This window comes from Haliaeetus albicilla, chromosome 8, assembly GCF_947461875.1.
Source record: "Haliaeetus albicilla chromosome 8, bHalAlb1.1, whole genome shotgun sequence".
NCBI lineage: Eukaryota > Metazoa > Chordata > Aves > Accipitriformes > Accipitridae > Haliaeetus > Haliaeetus albicilla.
Genome location: NC_091490.1, coordinates 36628729 through 36649562, shown reverse-complemented (window position 1 = coordinate 36649562; position 20834 = coordinate 36628729). Strand labels below are relative to the sequence as shown.

At 48.6% G+C, this 20834-nt stretch overlaps 1 protein-coding gene across 1 annotated transcript in view; it reads right to left on the bottom strand.

Annotated features, from left to right (window-relative positions):
- PRRX1 (paired related homeobox 1) overlaps nt 1-20834 on the bottom strand; it is a 40280-nt gene that overhangs the window by 7152 nt on the left and 12294 nt on the right. The window lies entirely within an intron of this gene.

Sequence of the window (20834 nt, the reverse complement as noted above, 5' to 3'; positions counted from 1 at the left end):
ATCCAGGCTTTTCTGACCATAAAGAATCATGAACCCATTTTCTTGGCTTCAGATTTCCAGGGCCTGCCCTCACAGCCCTCTGGGGTGAGCACGAGTCCTGCACCAGCTCTTACTGACTGTGAGAAGGTGTGCCCGTCTCTAAGTAAGAAAAGCTCAAGGAAACGGCTATTACTCTGGGCTTGACTACAGCCAAGGTAATGCTGTTCTCTGTATGTAGCTCCATTTGGCTTAAATGAGAACTGTATTCTCTTACTCTCCCCACATCCAGACCGAGAGGCGTCAATTTGGGCAGAGATGGGGAGCTGTGAACAAAGAGGTGTCAGACAGTGGAAATGAAGCATGACTGATATGGGCCTGAACAAGAGACAAGCACAAAAGCCAGTTTCACTTGTGTGCTTGCAAGCCAAGGACATGGAAATACAGTCAGACAGACATGGATTGCATTGCAATTGGGAAGCAAAAACCCAGTAAGAGAGAGACTGAGCATAAGCACGTTGGATACTGTTGACTGAAGAACAGATGTGCACTCTCCAGCAACCCCCTTGCCTTGCCCAGCAAGGTGGTGAGCAACAAACTATGCGTCCCATAAAAGCACATCTTGTTTTGTGCCTGGTTTGTATTTACTCGAGCAATAAATCAGTACATCCATACACCTGGAGTCACACTTATCACTACTGCCTGTGCCTACGGTCACTGGAGCAACATCAGTGCTGAGAAAAACTATGAAATGGCTTTTCTTAGCAAATATCTGCCCTGTACCATCTCTCCTTTTTCCAGTGCTGTTGCACGTGCCAATGTAGCAGCAGTGATAGAGCTATCAATGCACGGGCACTTGCGGGTACTGGCGAGCAGTGAGCAATGGCTCCAGGGGTTTGAATGCTCTTTATTAGGGCAAGCTGGAGGCTGTGACACTGGTTTTGCTTCTACACTACCTGTACCGAATTATGTTCGCTCACCACATCAGTTACAGCACAGCAAACACTTCAGTTACTGTGGGAAGCCACACCGAAGGAAGCGGAGAGCAAGGCACCAGCCTGCAGGAGCTGGAGGCCACTGCTGCCTCCGTAAAACAGCCCTGTTCAGGCTGCAGCACTGGTATGCCATCACTTTGCAGTTGTCCCTCTTCAAGTGCTCCAGTACGTGTGGGGTCCCACCAAAACCATCCAGGCTTCTCACGCTCCTGCAGCCCCAGCCTTTGATGCTCCCAAGCACACTGGGCAGAGCCCCACGTGGGCAATGTCAGCGTGATCCCACTGTCTTATGTGGAAGAACAGTAGTTACACCGAGTAGGATGTGAGCCAATATACATGTCAGCATGCATTAAAATATATTGATCATTCTATCTATAAAAATGCATGTGCCAGTGAATTATATTTCACTTTCCATTAGTCACTGCGCACCTTGGCCCAGATGACAGTCTCACCACCGAGAGTCCAAGGGCTTGACCTGCTATATAGAGTTGCAGAATATCCCCTCGACAGTCATTCCTTTTGCCATATCCAAATATGACAGCTCCCCTCATCTTCCTGTTCCCAGGGGGGTATGTAAGGCACAGGGAGAAGCTGACAAGGAAATTAAAGTCTACGGTTGTTGTCCTCACCACCTGTCTGTGTTGCTTTTCACAGCCCATCTGGTAACAGTTACTGCACCTGAACGCCTTTGGAAGGAGGCCCATCCATTTGGGAACAAAAGGACATTCCTCTTAAATTAAAGTAGGTTTTTCAAATTCCTGCAGGTTTACAGCTCCTCCATCCCCAATCCTTCTCCAACAGCCTGACGATCCCCAGCAGACTCCTTTCTAGCCTGGGGATTCCTGGGTGCAAAAATATGCCCTCAGTTTTCTTGTATCTGAGAGGAAGCGTTTGGAGACCAGTTTTTAACAGGCATGTTGAATCGTAAAGCTGAGCTGCGAAGGGACTGACAGAGGCAGGAATGTGCAAGAAAAACAAATGCATGTAGCAATCCCCGGGCATTCAAACAAGGCTACAGGTGAATCTATCCTGCTCAGGTGATAGGAAGCGAAGCAGTGAAGCAGAGGGATGGGATTTAACCACTGCTTGAGCAGAACACCATGCACACATTTCTGCCTGCTGGGGGGTTTAGCGCTGTCACAGAGTCCGTCCGTCCCTTCTAAAGAAGCAGAAAAGTCCTACACATTCCCCTCTTGACTCATCATCAAAGCCTTTACAGAAAGGGTCAGTGATTTCCCCTGGCTCTACTGGCAAGCTTTGATGCAGTTGTGCTGCTGTGCGCCACACAACACAGCGAACAGCGAAGAACAAGCCTCAGGGCACGACTGTCCCTCAATGGCAGAAACTTCGTAAGACCGGCTGCCGTAGAGGCCAACGTCAACATGGGTGTCTGGTCTCCTTCTGAGTTATCCATTTGATGCTATTTTCTCATCTAAACCCTGCCTACGTGGACTGGATGAACAAATCAATAAAAGCCTTTGGGACCCCTTGGGAATCCCCCCCAGGCCTTTGAAGCACCAGCTCCTGCCCAGAAGATGACACGTGGCTGGAGGGAGCAGGAGCCCAAGGCTGTCTGGCCATTGCTCAGATCCTGCGTGACAGTTACACATGAGGAAGGGTGAGCACATCACTCTGGGGAGCAAGAAGAAGGGCCAAAGCCTGTAAAACACTGAAGAACAAGAATCCCTCCTGCCAAGCACGTTAATGCAATTTGCCTGGTTTCCTCCCGGCGTAAAGTGAGACACCGGTGATTCACAGCTCACCTCGTAATTACCGGACCCAAAAATAGCAGGGCCAAGGAACGGAAAGTTGCAGGCAGTGGCCGTGTTGCAGTGACTCATGGTCAGGTCACCGTTGGCTAATGCACCTCCAGCATCGGCTGGCACGGAGCAGGGACGTGAGTCACCCCCTTTTTCCAGGACGTAGCTGGATGGAGGTAGCTGGACAGCAAAGCACAACTTGTGACAGGGGGGTCAGGATTTTGAGATCTCCTTTCACTGCACCTTTGGAACAGCACAACACAACCAGATCGAAATGTCTACATGAGTTACTTAGGTAACAGGGGGAAAAAAAAAAATAGCCTTATTAGCCCAAAGCACCGCTGGTTGATCACTCCTTGTGTTTTGCCATGCAGACATACCATATGTTGATTACAAACTGCTAACGAGGGATTGCAGACACCTAAACCCCACATGTCTGCAAATGTCACCTTGCTCACAGCAGTCACCGCCTTCGACATGTGAGTAGGGTATTTTTTTTTTTTTCCTGCCATTATTTCTTTATCAGGAAACAATGCTGAACACTGAAAAATGGTACTCCTAAACAGTGTTGACAGCAGTAGTGACTGGAGTCAGCAGAAATGGAGAGAAGAGAAAAACAGCTCTAAAGCTTTTTAGATGGGTCAGAAGTCTTTCATCAACATTCTTTTAATCAGAAATATTTTATTACAAGCAGCATTCTCAAAAGCTGAGCTGTTTGCAAATGCATCCCCCAGAGAGACTGAAATGCACGTTCTCTTCTCAGGAACCTGATGGTGGAAAATCTGGGAATTTCATTTCAAACTCCTAACCTTTCATGTTGGGCTGGGGGATTTTGCTTCCTGTTTCCACACTTGTGTTTTCCTGTGTTACTTCTGCATTCACCCATGACATGCAAATCCTGGTGTCATACACAAATGCACTTCTAGGACGCACCAAAGCATTTTTAATTGCTCCTGAATGATACAGTATGAAACGTCTTATTCTTTTTTTCCCTTGCTCATTATGTCTCCTCTTGCAACGAGGCAGATCCACACTTGAAGACACTCTGATCTGTTCTCCTTATTGCATAGCGGCTGTCCTAGTATCTTGACTATCAGTGGGGTACCATGAGACAGCTCCTGTTGGGATGCCACATTGAAAATACAATGCATTATAAAGCAAAACAGAGTTGAGAACTAAATGCCTACATATAAGTTACAAGATCAGTATTTTTTCCACCAATACTCACAACCGCAACATATTTTGGATTTCCAGTTTGCAGGAATGCTTGTGCATACTTGCTTTCATTCCAGGTCAGAACGAAAACTAATTTCCAGATGGGATTTACATTGTGTGGGCAGTTTTGAAAAGTTTTGACCAGTTTATTAAGTCCAGAACCAGCTATTATAGTACATTAATTGGATCCGAATTGAAAGTAAACAATTGGATTTAATTAAGTGAAGGACAGAGACATTTAACTGCAATATCGTATACGGTAAGGCAGGAAAGATTTGTCACATCAGTTATATAAACTGTAAACTGAGAAAGGATTCCAGGAAGAAAATAAGAAATCACATTATAATCATAGCCTTCAAAATAAGAAGTTACTGCTAAAGTTTGAACACAGATTAAAGAAAAAACAAGACAAATTATTTCATGGGGGGGGGGGGAATTCTAGCAACTAAAATTCTAGCAACTAAAAATTCCTTTAAAGTAAAGAAAAATCTTGCAAGCGAAAAGAAGAGTAAGTTTTATTCAGAGTGGTGGAGAAAGAAAGGAAAAAGAATAGAAGGGAGAGGAACAGTTTTTTAATTGGGTTTAAAGTTAAATTTTAAGAAGCTTGAGTAGGAATATTTCTGTGGGTCCCCCTGGCTCCCCAACACCAACCATCCAGACAGTTACAGCCCTTTGCAGGCTCATGTTCCAGTTTTACGCGTGCCCTGCTTCGCTTTTGATTCATTATATCCCTCCACAATATTACAACTCTTTGGGCGCAGGGCAGCTTTGTCAACTTCTATCATAAAAAACAATAAAAAACCCCCAACCCTAAAACGTTTAATCAAAGCTAAAACAAGGCGCCAGGAAAGGGAGTGGGAAGCCGGGACAGGGGCATACAAAATCCACCTGATGACAAAGCCCTATCCCAACCAATTTGAGACGGGTCTCAAGTGATTTTCCACTCATGCGGGATGCTGGAGACGAGCCAGTGTGCCACAGAGCAGGGCTGCCCGTGGGCAGGGGGTCCCACCACCAACGCTCGTGCAAAGACAAGATCGCACCCCATGTAAAACAGCCAAGAGACACCGACAGCGCTTGGAGCTGAGCCTGGCCAGAGCAAGGTTCACGATCTCAAGCTGAAAAGCCACTTTCCAGCCTGAAAACATCACTTTGGCAGAAAACAGGGAAAAGCCTCGCACCTCTATTTTCCCTCAGCTTGTTTTCCACGTCTTTGACCAGGCTGGATGGCCAGGTTCATCGCTGCCTCCGGGCAGCAGGAGTCCATTGACCAGCAGCTTCGTCTTCGCCACTTGTGAGCAGAAGAGGGGCCAGGGGACCCACACGGATAAGATTCCATGCTCAGAGCTGTCTGAAGTATCTCTAAAGCTCCTGGGAGAGAATGAACTCCAGCTTATAGGTATTTCCATGCACGAAAAGTATTTTCAAATGGAAATAAGGTTTAACTTCAGGGTATGCAAATGCTACATGGAGAAGTTATAATTACCCTACACCAGACATCACAAATGTAGGCAATATGGAATGAAGGTGACACTTAAAAGAAAACTAAATATGTTAAGGTAGGAGATGCCTATTAAGTCACGTACTGAAGCTAGCCCTGATGAGCAGCGATACCAAGCCCAGCTGTACAACCGCGATAACAGCGGGTTTACTTCGTGATTGCAGGTCAGACTATGGAGATTTTTGAACTATCATTTTTCTCCCATTACACAACACCAGCTGAGCTTTTTTCTAACCTTTGCTGTTTATTTGTTTGCTTTTTCTGCACCATCTGTGCACAAGACCTCAAATTATTTCAATTATACGGAAAATTCAAGTATCTGAAGTTCCAGCCTTGTTAAGATCACCAGGAACACAGAAAAAAAAAGAAGAAAACAAAGAAACAGATGCTATATTTCTTTTAAAAGCCTTTGCTTTTGATTAACTCATAAACTAATCAGGTTCAATTTTTGCACATAAAAAAATAAGTTAATTTGTGCACAAGCATGGAACTTCAGAAAGGTGATACTGAATTTTTCACACAAAACCCAAATTTTAATATTAAATGGAAAAGTGTGTATACTTTCAGCGTTACCCACGGGACTATGGCAGTTCCTCTCCGAAGCGTCTGCAATGTGGAACCTATCAGGATAATTTTTAGCTGACCGCATACAAACAATTACATATCATTACAGAGCTGTGAATGGCTTTTGCATGGATAGCATGCCTACAGTCTCCCGTTGCACTCAGCTCTGCCTGCCAGACTACGGGAACTCACTGAGGTCCTGTACAACCACGGCTTCACCAGTGCTGACAGCGAAACCCTCGTCATCCTCCACCAGGACAGGCGCTGGAGCAGTGGGACCTCCCACCTGCACCACGGCCAAAAGGGACATTTCCAGGTGGGTTTCAAGGCACAGCACCAGCCGGTGACCCTCACCTCCCACGAACGATGTCTTGGGGTTGTTGTTGTCCTGGTGGAGAGCCTGTAGACACCTTCGAGCTCCTGAAGACTAGTTTCTAGCATGCAAACAGTCTTCACCTGGACTTACCGGGCACTGCAGGGACCTGACTGCAGAGGCATTCCCCATGCTCTGCTCTGCACTTTTGCAGGTCTGCAGAGCTGGGGATCAGGTACCCCTGCAACCCCAACCTGTTCTGCTCCTGACCCACAGACAGGGCAGCGTGAGCTCCTCCCTAGCAGCTAAGAGCCCTATCCTATGGCAAATGTAAGACAAAACTCCCTTTCAGTGTGGTTTCAGCTCTGGTGCTTTGCCTCTCATCTGGTGGGAACCTGCAGAGCACATGGGCAATTATAGCGGCTAGATGTGCACCCTCCCTAACTACGTCAACATTCCCACTTGCTGGAGCTGACAGAAGAAATGATGTTCGAAGAAAAAAACCTAATCATGATCCAGTGGAAATCCAGAGAGTCTTCCTGGAAAGACATGACGTTAAGTCTTAATTACTGGGAGAACAATATTTGCGGGGGCAAAAGTATACATCCTTCTCCAGAAATTGGTACAAAGCCACTGAAAGTCTCCCTAGATCCCAAGACCAGTCTGAGTTCTGCTGTAACAGCTCTGCTTGTATATTCGCTAGGGTTTTCCTTCTGGGCATCCTACAGCTCATAAGGCACATGGCTTAGTCCTGCTCTACTAACAAGCCTTTCCGCCGGGTCTTGGGGTCAGAGTGTTCCCATAATACAATAAGCACTGTATGGATCTCATAAGCTCCAAGGCACAGTATGTTATGTGTTTGGAATTCCTTGTATGCTTTTATACTTTGTTTTACATATTGTAATTTTTATATGCATTACCACATTGATCCTTGGAAAATTAATTTAAAAAAAAATATAATCAAAAGCAAACACATATTTTAAAAGCCTGCCAGCAGCAAATCATGTTCTGTGAGACTGCACTTTGTAACTGACAAAGAGACCAAACCACCAGACCATGGCAGCGATCCAGCGGGGTGGATTTACCAGGCTCGGGAGGGGACAGGATCCAAGGGGGCTGTAGTCCCCCCGAGTCCCTCATTAGGTTAGCCCAATGCCGCAAAAGCATTGGACCCGTGACAGAGGAGCAGAAATGCAATTGCACAGCTCCGCCAGCCAAACCCCACTGCATACCCAAAGGTATCATATCCAAAACGGGTCTGCGCGTCCCAGCGCAGCACTGAGCTGCAATGACGTCCAGCCGCTGGTGCCAGTATGACCACCAGACCTTCCCTGGAGAGCTGGAGCACCTCAGCCTTCACAGCCCCTTCCTTACTCTTGGGTAAGACCTGGGATCAGTGCGTTTGGCAGCTCTGAACACGTGTGAAGTCACGGCTTTGCAAGGTCAGGGGTATGACTTCCACCGCCCGCATGCTCTTCCCATCAGCTCCCTTTCCCATGCCATGTGTCCTGATGTTTCATCTTAGGAGGCACGTCATGCAGCCAAGATCAAACTTCCTAACCTCCCCCCTGCTCCATCGGTATTTTCTCATTTCCAAAGCCGCCTCTCTACGCTCTTGGCCCCCTCCGTGCCCTACTTCATTCCAGATAACATCCTTCTCCTCTCCGCTCCGGCACCCTTTCTTGTCCTTTTTGCAAAGGCTTGAAAAGCCGAGTTGTGTAATGCTGCCCCCTTTAACCCTAACGTGCACGTGGTGTATATCCAAACCAGCACAACAGCTGAGAGTATTCTTCTTAAGAGTCACCACTGCTCTTAGCTTGACCATGTAATGAGGACTTCCCATGCAGGACCAGACTAGTACACTGGGAAAGCCAGTATCCACGTCCACCTGGATACCACCAGCTGCCTCAAGACAGTGGCAACGAACCATCGTGACAATTAGGCAAGAACAAGTTATTAATCTATTTTCCACACTCATATCCCCCTGCAGTGAGCTCGATAGGGTTACACATTATACAAAAGACACACAGCAGTATTTCCACCTGCTTCCCTGTCGGATTTACCTGGTGTCCCCTTTCTCTTTGTGTACAGAGGTGACCCACAAACCTATAGCTGGACATCAATCACAAACCAGTGTCACCTATGCCCCTGGTTTCAGGGATCGATACGCCCTTTGATGCCAAGTTGCTGGGACAGCCCTCAGAATAGTCCCTGAGACCAAAATAGATAGAAACCACTTCTACCCTCTTCTGATGGCCACAGATTCAGAAGGTCGATCCACCCTGTTAGTACTCACATAGAAGGATGAATCAGCCAGAAGCCACAAAGTGGGGACCCTGCAGTCCCTCTCCCACTGCATACCCACCTGAACTCTGGGCAACATTGCTTTCATTAAATTTTCTCTTGCATTTAAAAAAAAGTGGCAAAAAATCCTCATGAACTTCAGCTAGTTTTAATGGGGAAAATTAGAGATATTTTCGCAAGAAGCAGATAAGTAAAAAAAAAAAAAAAAAAGAAAAAAAAGAAAAAAAAAGGGTTTTGCCAAAGACAGAAAAGGGCTGCTTTGGGGGGGATTTTTTTTCAGTCCATATATATGTTGCAGATGAACCACTTGGCATTTTGGGCCTTTCAACTGGCTCATTTCCAAACGCTGTGGCAGCTGCAAAAGTCTGCAAACGTTACCCAGAAATCTCCCACCCGCACCGGGAAAGACTGACTCAAACTGACCAGGTTCATCAATGTCTCCGCTTGTTCAGGTCCCCGCGGAGGCCGACCGTGCTGCTGAGAAGTGCCATTATTAAACAGCCCCATCCCAACTGGATCTGGAAATTCACTTGGACGTGTTTTTTTGGTACGCAGGACCTGTGCGAGCAGACAGACAATGACTGGTGGGATGCGCGCGCCAGCTGGCCCCACCGGTAGGCAGAAACACTGTTCTCAATGGATATTTCATCTGTTTATTGTTGAAATATCCAGGGCTGCAAACTGCATGGCACAGAACAACCGTGCTGGGACCACAAGGCGCCACGGGCCAGGAGAAGGGAAAGTGCAAACGACAGTGAGAACACTGAAACCAGCTCTCCAAAGGCTGCGCTCCCCTTTCATTAGCATTCAAGAACAACTGTGTTTCAACCAAATCAGACCACCACTGCCATCGCTCCTACCAAGCAAACTGGACTGGAGCCACGGCAGAGCTTCGCTTAGAAATCCAGATTTTGACTGCTAATGCATTTTATGCATCCCTCTTGATCACAAGTGGAAAACCAATGGTATCCGAGATCCAGAAACAACAGAACTTGAGCCCGGCTGTCAGCACCAGCTCACCTGCCTCTTCCAAGGGCTGAGCATCCTGACCAGAAGCGCGCTCCTCGCGTGGGGGATAAAGGATCTTTACATCCCGCACCGCTACGGGACGCAAAGGGATTAGAGCGCGTACGGCCATTTCAAAACAACTCTTTCTCCTTCCCAGGTCCATAATGATAACCTGCTCTTCCAAGGCCAGGGGACAGGGAGGAGGGACAAGGCTGCTGCTGGGCTCTGGGGGGCTTTTTCCTGGATGCAGGGACATTCAGCAAAACAGGAGGGCGGATGGGACAGGCCACAGGGTCCAGCGTGCTCCGCAGCCCGGCTCTGCGGGATGCAAAGGGAAATCAGGCTCAGACCCACCTCCATCCTTAGCCTCTTCTGGACAGCAAATGCATTTCACATTAGCTAATAAATTGCTACATCTTATGTTTCTTAGCCTGCTGGAATGATGAATATTTTGGAATGTATTTTGAATGGTTCCTTGCCAGAGTTGAACAATCATCTAGAGATTTTAAATCAAAAGGCTGAAAAAAGGAAACCTCTGTATTTCCACAGAGTTCACCGCAGTTTGAAAAGCACAACTCCCAGCAGAGGAGGCAGAATAATGATTGTCAGAGTTCCTGCGAATTGGGGCAAACAAGGGATATGTTGGAAACAACACTCCCTAATATAGAGTAATAATCTTTGCCTCCAGGTGATGAATATATTACAGGATATCTGCTGATTGCTGCCCTTAATCTGACTGAAATGTCAGATACTGTAACCTGGAGGATCAAGACAATTTAGGGGACCTGTATGGAGACGCAGGATATCTCAGCCACAAAACTCTGCTTTTGGTCTGGTGCAGGGCTAGTAGACAAATGCTGCCATTTTAGCACAGTTTAATGGAATTTAAGCCTTTTTAAAGGCTCTAGCTAACGAATCGCATCCATTGCCAGACTAGCCACATCCTCACCTAACAAAGGAGTATCTCAAAACCAGCGAAAGATTTGATGGCTCACCCAAGGTAGCACAGCTGGAGAAACATGGCTACGCACCGGCACCCCTGCTCCAACCGCTGCATCCCACCAGCTGCAGGAGCCCAAATCAGTTCATGGAGATGATCAGTCACCAGGCAATGAGGGCTGAGCAAGCTCAGCACAAACCCAAAGCTTGGATGGAAAGCCTCCATCGATAAAGGAGACCATAAGTGGTCTGGTCTCATCAGAACAGCCACAGATGGAGTGGGTCCAAGAAATAAGCTTCCCTCTCCCCCGTGGAGATGGGCTGTCTAGACACATTGGCAAAGCCGTGCTGCCGAGCTTGCAGTGCTGCATCCTTCTTGTATACAGCCCGTCAAATACAGCAAATTCCTGTCCCCCGGCCTGTTAACATGGGCATTTTCTCAAACTTCCTAGTGTCAGTCATGTCCAGAAATGCCAATTATGTTTAATGAGAAATTTTTAAACATATTTTTTTTCTTCCCCCCTAGAAAAACATCTTATGATTTTTTTGACCAACCTTCTGGCAAAATCATTTGCTGGTTACTTCATTATGTATATTTTTACTAACAATTAAAGTAAAAATATAGTAAGTTGAGTACAAAGTATTTTTAAGCCAAGAAAAACTGATATGTGAATATGAATTGCAATGGAAACCTGAAAAAAAAGGTTCTCCAAATAATCAAAAAACTATCCAACAAAGCCTATGGGAGTTAGATGATGTTTTTCACTAGGAAAACAATGATGTTTGATAACATTTAGAGAGAGCATGCCTAACCTCAGGGCCACATTCAACATAGTATGTAAGTGTAGGTTTAAAACCATCCAAACCAAAGCCCTCCTGAAATAAGTAAATGACGTTCCACCAGATTCAAGATTACACAAGTGATTAGTGTATATTATACAGCATGTGCAAATTCAATCTTGCCCTGGGGTAAAGGTGGACTGATGACACAACTTCATCAGTTCTCTGCTAGGCTCACGTCCCCAGAACCAGCACCACGCTCCCAGCTCTTGGTGAAGCTGTATTTGGGGGAAGAGCTTGGGGAGATGGCAACAAAACCAGCAAAAAAGCAAAGCTGGGGACAGCAGATAGAGGAGCAGGGTGGGATCTGGCAGCCAGGGTAAACTCCCCAGCTCCAGCTTTCTAAATGACTGTGGGCAAGCCAGTCTGCTCCTCTGCGCCTCCGTTTCCTTCGTCGCTTCGCCTCGCCCATCTGTTTAGACATCCCACGCTCGGATGACGTGTTGTGCCACTCTCTTTGTTCATAACACATCGAAGAGTCCTGTGCTTACAGGGGTGCAGACAAGAAGCAAATCCCATCAAAATAAACCAGAAGTGGGATGCATTCACATTACAATTGTGCCATTCATGCTGTTGAGTTTCACAGCACAGAGAATAAATTAACAGCAAGTAATTAAAACACTTTCAGTGTATGGTATAAAGGTACACAGCAGCTATTTCATTTCAATTGCATATGCAAATGCTAGCTGGTGTATTTGTGAGTATTGCAGACCGCATTCCCTAGCCATGATCAGTGCTAACAGTGAGGCTCCACATCGGTGCTGGCTCTGCTTTTAACCCTTTGCAGAAAAACTGTCAGTTTTGATTCACAAATGAAGGCAGATGGACTTATTTCAGGTTAGTGGGGCTCCAAAGCAAGGTTTAACGGCACCCCAACAGCTGATGGGTGCCACCATGTCCCTGTGCTGGTGCTTCATAAGACCGAGGCAGCGCACAGCTCCTGAAGCTCAGGCTTGATCCCCTCGGAGTCAGCCACAGCCATAGCTGTGTGATGGCAGGTGAGCACTGGGCACAGCCTGCACAGGGCCCCACATCACCCCACTGCTGCAGTGCAGCGGCTCCCCCAGCCTTGTTGACCTACTGAACCGTCATCCCAGTAGCCTGGATGTCTGGGTCGATTTAGACCCAAGTGGCCACGGCATGGGCTTTCCACCCTGCTCCACCAACAGCATCCCTTGAGGACTTCTGAAATCACCTCGTCCCCAAGAAAGCAAGCTCAGCTGCTCCTGGCTGCTCACAGAAACCTCGAGAGCCTTCAACTTCACTTAGGAAATCTCTGCCAACCTCTCTGGTCACAGGAGTGAGTGTGCAGGTGACTCCCTGTCAGAGATGGCTTCCTCCTTCCTCCTCGTGCAGCTCGCCATGCATCTCCCAGAAAGGGGTACGGACACCATGGCTCAGGCTGAACGACCTCTCCTGCCAGCCCCCAGTCCCAGTCACGTGCTGGAAGTGCTGGCAGCAATGCTGAGCTGGGACTGGCGAGCAGCCATAAGCAGCCAGACACGAAGCTGCTGGCCACGGGCCACTGCTAGCCTGCATCCCTGCGGGCACGTCCTCCAACCAGCCCTGCGTCCCAGTGCACTCACAACAGCTCTCCAGGCTCCCCCTCGGTCACAGAAATTGAATTCAAATGGAAAGACTTGAGATCCCAGCATGGGAATCCAGTGTCCTAATATGCCAACAACCGTACCTGCAGCCTGCATTTTCTGAGACGGGTCAGCTGTGAATACCCTTCAATCCCGGCCACGAGGGACACTGCAGCGTGCAGTTGGGTGGACCGAAACGTCCCCCATGCAGGTCCTGGAACATGCAAGTTGCTACGCAAAGACGATTGCCATGCAACATGGTGTAACAAAGATCAGAGCACCCAAAGAGCCCCAAACCAGCTTGGAGAGAACTAAAGCAGAACAGTCTGGTCCTGAAATAGGTCCTCTTTTTCTTTTGACCACAGCTCATTAAATGTTTGCTGGAAAAACAGAAAAGCATTTTCCACAGAGAAGAGGACATCCAAGAAAAGCCCTTTCGGACATAAATTGGCAAGAGACTCCCAAGCATTTATCTTCAGCATAGAATGTGCGCTGTCAGGAGGGCTGTAACTAACAATATGCTTAAAAACATGCCACAGACTTCCACTGTATTTTATTTGGCGCTAAGGGGTTATTCCTCAGCACAAAGTATTTGCAATTGGCATCAGTTAAACGAGAAATTACAACCTTCAAAAGACCTATTTAGCGTCAGCTGCAGAAAGTACGGAATTTGCCATCGGCTTTGATGACAACAGATTATGCCCCGTAAAACGCTGCAAACACGCTTGGCTACGATGCTGGGCGCAAGCCGCCAGTTCAGCAGGGGGACTGGGGACTCGGCGCTTCCTGCCCTTCTCAGGAGGCTGCCGCCTGGTTTAGAACTGGTGACACCCTTCTCCCCAACCCTCCGGTTCGCCTGCCTGCCAAGTTCAGCCACAGGGCTTGGGACACGGCAAGCTGATTTCTTCAAGTGCTTTGCTGAGCCGATGGGCAGCCGGCAGAGCCGCGCTTGCACTGGCTCTAGCCAGGCTGCAAAGAACCGCCGAGCCACACGGTAGCATCTTGCTCCATTTGGAGCAAGATACCCCAAGCTCGTTAGACCCACAGCTCATTAGTGCTAAGGAGGAATAAGAGGGAAGCGTCCCATTCCTCTAGACTGGATGTTCAGCTGGGACAGACTGAAGTCAACAGCATGGGAAGGTCAGGAGGGCAAGGAGCCCAAACGGGTGGGTTACCTGGCTCTGCTCCCACCGTGGCGATTTGGGAGCTCCATCACCTCCTGATCCTGCACAGCTCAGCTGCGTGCCAGGATGAGAGACAGCCGCGCTGCCCCTGTCCTGTGGGACTATTCCCACCTCCCCAAGAGGAGGGAAGAGCTCTGCCAGCAAACTCCTCAGGCCCTCAAACGTCTTTCCACTCAGGCTTGCCGAGCGCTCCAGAAAAGGAAACCTCAGAGTCGGGAAACCTTCCTGGCGTTTGCTCAGGACGAGTGCCGTGTCCATGCAGAAGCGCACGCGGGAGCGCTCTGCAGAGAGCACGTATGCGCGGGGAAGGGCAAGACCATCACTCGGCCGCCTGCACTGGGCCAGTGTTATCTTGAGTTAACCTGGAAAAAGCAACAGAGATTCTTGGTCCAGAAACAATCTCTGCCTTGGCAGAGTGGGCTCCGGAGAGGTGAGCCTGAGCTATGTTTTTCTGCCGCAAACCCAGAGCCCGTTCAGTGAGCTGTAGAACACTCCTGTCCCCGCATTCTGCAAGAACTTTACTGTTTCCTTCCCAGCCTGAGTCAGAGGCACACAGCTACAGCAGATCTACAAAGACAAGGGTTTACTGGGCAAAGACCCTTCGTTTACCTTGCCCTGGCAGGATATTTAACCATTCACAGGACTTGCACAGCAACAACAAAAATGAAAGGGGGAAAAGGAGACTTTGCACATAGCTGCAGCCTGCGGCAGGCAGCCTGCCCCACCACAGCACACTTTGCTCCAGCACTTGTAAAACTGATGCCTGCGTGGCATCATTAACCCCTGCTCCTGCAAGCCCAGGAATTGTCACTTGGCTTGAAATTAAGTGCACCTGTGAGTCTTTACCGGGCTGGGGCTGAGGGGATGGCTTTGCCCTGGCTGTGCCACCCAGTGTTGCTTGCACTCAGCAGGAGCAGCCAAAATGGGAGCAAGCTAAATATTCATGGACCGTAAGTTGGACCCTGCAAGAACTGCGCGATTGCCTCCGTAGGAGACCGGCATCAAGACAGGCTCCGGACAGACTGTGCCTTCTCTTGGTGCACCCTCTGCCTTTTTTTAATCTCAAAGCTGGCTGAATCTCATCCTTCTGACTTATACACACTGCCAGAGATGTACTTTTTTTATCTCAGGTTTTCACATGACCCCAGAATCTGGAGCTTAAAAAAAAAAAAAGAATAAAAAAAGAATTAAGAGCCACGGTCCTTCAAGGAGTCACAGCAATGCTGAGACTGGATTTTGGTCCCGCTGTACTGGCACGGCACATTCATGCAGCAAGCGACAGTCCTCCCATAAAGGCTTCAGGCACTCTGTTAGCCAGCCCAGGAAAAGCTGGCATCCTGGTAGTAATGGTCTATCGTTAGTTGGCCCAATTTTAAAAGCTGAAGTGTGACAGCTAAACCCATCTGCAGAGCCCTTTGATGCTCAAGCTGCTTGCAGTCAGGCGCTGAAATGCCCAACTTGAGGCAACCGGACAGGAAAATCTTGACCTTTTTCCACTCCAGAAGTCAGACAGCCTTTTTGACAGGGCAGACCCTGGAGTCCTCTCCCAGCTTTCTGTCGGGGAAAAAAAGGCCTTTTAAATTTACTCTCCTCACACAGAGACTCACAGGGAGACCAAGCCAACATCGTCAAATGTCTGTATCGGAATCATATTTTATTTCCCAATGTCTGACGGGAAGAAGTGTATCAAACCGCATGTCATCTGCTGCCGCGGGCTTGTTCCTGAGCGAGCGCCGGCCGAGTTCACAGCGGACGCAGGGACCGCTCCCAGCTTAGACACTGCTTTTACTTCGCAGATAGTTTAAGTGCCCCTGATGAATACAGATGCTTTCCTGAATCAAAAGCAAGAGGAAGAAAAACCCAAGTCTTTGCATAAAGTAAACCCAAGTAATATTTCAACCAAATCTGTTCCCAGCGTTAGACGGATTGCAGGAGCTGGAGATGAAAAGCTCCTTTTAAGCTGGAGAATTCATACCCTCATCCCCAATGAGGGATGGATGAGTAACTAAAACAAATATTATATTTCATTCTGGCTAACAGCACTCTGATCTTGCCTTACATGAACAGGGGAGGCAAAAGCACTCCCGATGATTATCACTTACACACAGATGACTTCAAGCCCTCTTGCTCGCTGAGCCCGGGCTGTGATACGACGTACAGGTTTCTCCCACAAACCTCTTTTGTTGCTCAGGCATTTGTTTTGCAGTTGCTCTGGCAGTTTTATTGCATCTATCACCTGGGCACAGAGGTAATAAAATACTAAAACTCCTCACCCCTGGGCACAGGCTGTATCTTTCTCTGGTTACCTGCCAGCCTATGACCAAAGTCAAGAGTCTCATCCTCACCGCCTGCCTTGGGAGACCTGCTGTTGCGCTCAGCCAGAGCTGTGTCCGGAGGGACGGGTGCCCACATCCACCATAACCATGTCTGCCCTGTAGCTCCAGCACCAGCTCCACCAGCGCTGGCTGAAACAGGCCAGGCTGCCCCAAAACAGCGCTGAATCCCTGCAACTGCCTGGGCAGCTCGGGGCTATCCTCTCCCACCTGGCAGTCCCTGGTACCTGAGCATCAGCCTTTCCAGCTTTCAGTTACAGCCTGTGTCCAAAAACTCCCCATGCCTCAAGTTTTCACATAGAAAGAGCTCTGACTTCTCTCAAATCGTTAGAGAAAATGAGCCTGGGAAATTTCAAGGCTTGAAACCCAAGCACTTTAAAAAGTTACTACCGATAGTAACCAAAGGGGTAATACCTCCTGTGTTTGCTAGAGAAGAAAGTACATTTGCAAGGCAGAGATACTGCTCCCAAGCTATTAGGTCTCCTGCTGTGGGTCTTGCCTTTAAACTGTAAAATAAAAAAAGTCAGAAAACCCCATCGAAGCTCTCTTCCCCTCTCCTGGCTTTCCCTCCTCCTTGCTCCTGTGCCAGCTGAGTTGAAGGCAGGCTGTGTCTTGCTCAGAGCGTGGCTTGCCACGTTGGAGCGAAGCAAGCCGAAGACGAGCCTCGGCCCTTTGAAGCAGCCACAATAGAGGACATCCCTCTCCCCAGGGATGTGCCGCACGGTGCTGGCCCAGCCAACGGCAGAGCAAAGCCAACGTGCAACGTGTGGCAGAAGAGAGGCAGGGACGGAGGAGAAACCCTGCGGCAGAGCTCCCACCAGCCTCCTGCGAGAGCTGGGCACCCGGAGAAGAAGACTGTGTCCTTGGATGGGCTGCTCTGGGCACCGAACCCCTTGGAGGTGCCTTCCAAAAGGGTGGCCCAGCTTCCTCAGCTGGTTTTAACTGACTTTCCAAAGAAACTGCTTACAACGAGACATGCTCTTTGCCTCTGATCCCCCAGCAGTTTTTTAGTTGTTGGCCAATTTCGACCACAATTTGACAATTTGAACAGGAACTGTGACAATAATTCAGCTCCTACAATGTTCTTGAAAACCTGGTGCCTTGGTAAAAGGAAAGAGGCATTATTAATGCCGGCAGCGGGCGAACCTAAGCTCTTACAAGACACCCGAGAGCCCTGACAAGAGCACGTCACTGCTCTGACAAAGCGAAAGGAAATCCCAGCAGAGCTCAGCCCTGATTGCTCCACGGACATCCCAACCTGGAGGTGCACAGCGGCAGGAGCATCATCACCGACGGCTGCCTCCTTCACATCACCTCCCCTCGCCTTTCCTGGCAAGGCCAGAGCTGGAAGAGCCCAGGGCTCAGACCGAGCAGCCCAAGCCCCAGGTTTCAGTACGGCTGCACCAGGCTTTTTAACTATTAAACCAGGAGAAAGCAGAGACCGAGGCGAAGGGGCGTGCAGCACCAACCGCATCCGTGTGCCCTGCACAGGGAGGGTGAGCAGCCCACACTCCTGCGGGACCCTGGCCGCACCACACTGTCCACTCGTGTTTCCCTCCCGTTTCCCACTGTCACAGACCTTTCTGTGGGCTCGGACCAGTAGATGGCACCAGAATAACAGAAAAGCCCCTCTGCATCTCCCCAAATCTTCCCGGGGCATCACTTCCCAAACACCAGGCACTGGCAGCAACCGATGGTTTTCAGCTCTCTACTTTAAAAACCTGTTTGGAGCTGACCTCTAATAGGTCTTCTAAAAGTTTTAGCAAACAAATTCAGGAGAAGAAAAAAAAAAAGTCAAACGAAGAGGTTTCTTTCCATTTTAAGGCTTATAAAAATCTCCCCCCCCCCCCAACATAAATGCTGCTTTTCAATAAAAAGCAAAATTGAAGTATTTACCCAAAACATCTGCTTTCTCCATAATTGCATTAATTTGGAGGAGGTTTCCCCCCCTCCAGCTGGAGCCAACAGAAATTTCCTGCCTGCTGCAGTTGGACAGAATTGGCATTTCTCAACATTGAAGCAATTCACCTGAAAAGTGCCTGGCTACAGTTCTAGGTAGGAAGGTGCCCTTCTCTTTAGTTGTCATGACTGTTGACATTGTTAAAGGAAAGTCTAGTACTTCTTCCCAAGCAGCTTCAGCTATTAGCTAATGACAACATCCTTGACCCCAGTGGGTTGAGCATCCTCTCAACTCTCTCAAAACAAGCAACAGGACCAGCTCAGGTCAGGGTAGGCATTTCCCCCAGGAGGTACTTGCCTCTCTTTTGCACACCAGGCATGCAAGAGTTTTTCTCTTTATAGAGAGGCTGCCCTAAAGCAGGATTAACAGCCAGCGCACAGCCTGCAGCAAAATCCAGCCATGTCACAGCCAGTTTAGGATGATGCTACTCACATCCGTGCCTTGTAGTACCTCCTGATAGTGGCAGTGGATAGCCACGTTCTCAGAAGAAGGACCTGGGCAAAGATGATGGTGGTCTCCAGGGATGCTCTCTGCAGTGCAGACAGGACTTCCCCCAGCACCCTCGGCTGTGAAGTACGACAAGGTGTATCTGAGCACTGTACAGTGACACCAAACGCCCTGGAGCCGTGGCCACGGCTCTGCCTGGGGGACATTTCATGTGCCAGGATTTTTTCAGAAGCTTAAATCCTGCCTGGAGTCAATTTGGGACAAATTCAGAGACCTTCTGAGTTTTCACACCCAGACTGTTTTGAATGTGGCTAGCCCAGCAAAGTTTTAAGAGGAGTTTGATTATTTTGATCTTTTCCCCCCATCCCCATTATTAATCATACTGAAGGAAAGTGTAATTCCTCCAAACCATTTGCCAAACCATTTCTCGGCACATTTTTTACTTAACATCCCTTCTAGGAACGAAGCATTTGGAAACCTCCACGCCTCCATCCTCCTTGGCCAACAGTGTGTCCATGAGCACGTGGCCGCGAGCACTGAGCATCGGTGCTGGGAAATGCCCAGCCTGGCAGGGTGGAAAAAGGCTCCTGTCCCCAAGAGCTCGGCAGTGGAGCAGAGGAGCAGCCAGGAGGGTTTCGTGCTACAAACGCTCCTGGGGGAGCCGCCTTTCTGTGGCTCTTTGGCCACTCCTGGTTTAGCAGGCTCCTTCCCGGCTGGCAACAAATGAATGCAAAATGGAGTGCAGACGCAGGCGGCAAATGGCTCTGATTGTTGCGGCCCTGCAAACCCTTTTGCTCCTTTTCCTTGGTGCCAGGCCGGCACAGCCATCTCTGACCTTCCCAGGGAGCCCACCCCACCGATTCGGAGCCCCTCTGTCCCACGAGGAAGCTGAGCATGTTTATGCCCCTCCTCACCTTTGATTAGATTTGCAGCTCTCCCTGTTTTCCTCATTTTACCCAAAGCCGACAGGGTTGCGATTACAAGAGACACCGTTCACAGACTCTCAAGCTGGCCAGAAATACCAGAAATCTCATGCAACAGCCTGTTTTCTTCAGAGCCGCAGTAAACTCAGAAGAGGTCCCGAAATATGAGCGCAAACTGGGCTATTTCTGTGTCTGATATTCACCCTTTGTAGCTCTGCAGAGGCTTTCCTACTTCTGTTATTCCTAACAGTGGGATTTTGAAGAGGGGATTGTCCTATAAATGAATGTGGCAGCTGGTTCACATAAGGGCCTGAGTTACGATCAGAGATGAGGACATTGCTTTTCTTTTGTGTTTCTCACTATGTTTTGGTTCAAACCTGTAAACAGACTGCACCGAGTGGATCTGCATTCTCCATCTGGTCCTGTGATCCAATTTCCTGGCAGGACTAGCCCTGACATCGAATTGCGCAGGAATGCTGCAGCGCATCCATCCATCCCACAGAAAGAGCCGACCTCTTCAGTTTGCCGGTTTCTGTGCGAGACCCAGCCATAGCATTTCACCCAGTTACCCCGCTAGGGAGACCAATAACTCATGGCTGATAAAAGCAGCTCTTCCAAAAGGGCTTCCAGACTTTCATGGATGGAGAAGCCAACACTCTCCTTCAGAGTTATTTCTAAGGATTACATAACATCTCACAGTTTAAAATTGCATGTTTTCTACCTCCTTTGAATGCACGTCTGGCTTTTGCTCCCAGCCACTGGCTCTCATTCTACCTTTCTCTGATGGATTAAAGAGGAAAAAAAAAAACCAAAAAACCCTCTTCCTAGAGAGTCACAGAAACAGGGACTCAAATCCATCATCACAAGTGTCTGGAATGACTCTCAGCATTGCATGGCCTGAGAGGGACAGCAGTATGTCACATGAGCAAAAGTGCTCCCACTCAGAGCAGAGACTGGGGAAGCACAGCAGAGAGAAAAGCCCTTCT